The sequence below is a fragment of the Corvus brachyrhynchos genome, unplaced genomic scaffold, assembly GCF_000691975.1.
Source record: "Corvus brachyrhynchos isolate BGI_N302 unplaced genomic scaffold, ASM69197v1 scaffold47, whole genome shotgun sequence".
In the NCBI taxonomy this organism is placed as follows: Eukaryota; Metazoa; Chordata; class Aves; order Passeriformes; family Corvidae; genus Corvus; species Corvus brachyrhynchos.
In genome coordinates this window covers 722,360-722,937 of record NW_008239292.1, presented here as the reverse complement: position 1 = coordinate 722,937, position 578 = coordinate 722,360, and positions in this window count along the sequence as shown.

The following is a 578-nucleotide window of genomic DNA, read 5'->3' as shown; positions in this document are numbered from 1 at the left end:
AGCACGGACGCGGCACGGACGCGGCACGGACGCGGCACAGCCCGATGTGTTCTGCCCCAGACCTTATAGCCACAGCAGCTTAGGGACACGGGGATTATGGATGGGCCAACGCAGAGGCTTTAGAGACAGCGCTGCTTAAAGACACAGAGCTGCCCGGCACAGCACCCAGGGACACGGCACCACGCGGACACGGCACCCACGGACACGGCACCACACGGACACTGCACCCACAGACACGGCACCCATGGACACGGCACTGCAAGGACACGGCACCACATGGACACGGCACTGCGAGGACACAGCACCCACGGACATCGCATGCACGGACATGGCACCCTACAGCATCCTATGGCTCCTATGCCACCCCATGGCACCCCATGGCACCCTGTGACGTCCGAGGACACCCCACGGCCATGGCAGCCCGTGGGAAGCACACGCGTGTGTGCAGAAGGTGGGGACGTGGGCGCCGCACACACACGGGCACACCCACAGGCCGTGCGAACCCCCTTGCACGCCCACACACACCCACACACACCCACACACACCCTTGCCCGCCCACACACACCCACACACGCCCA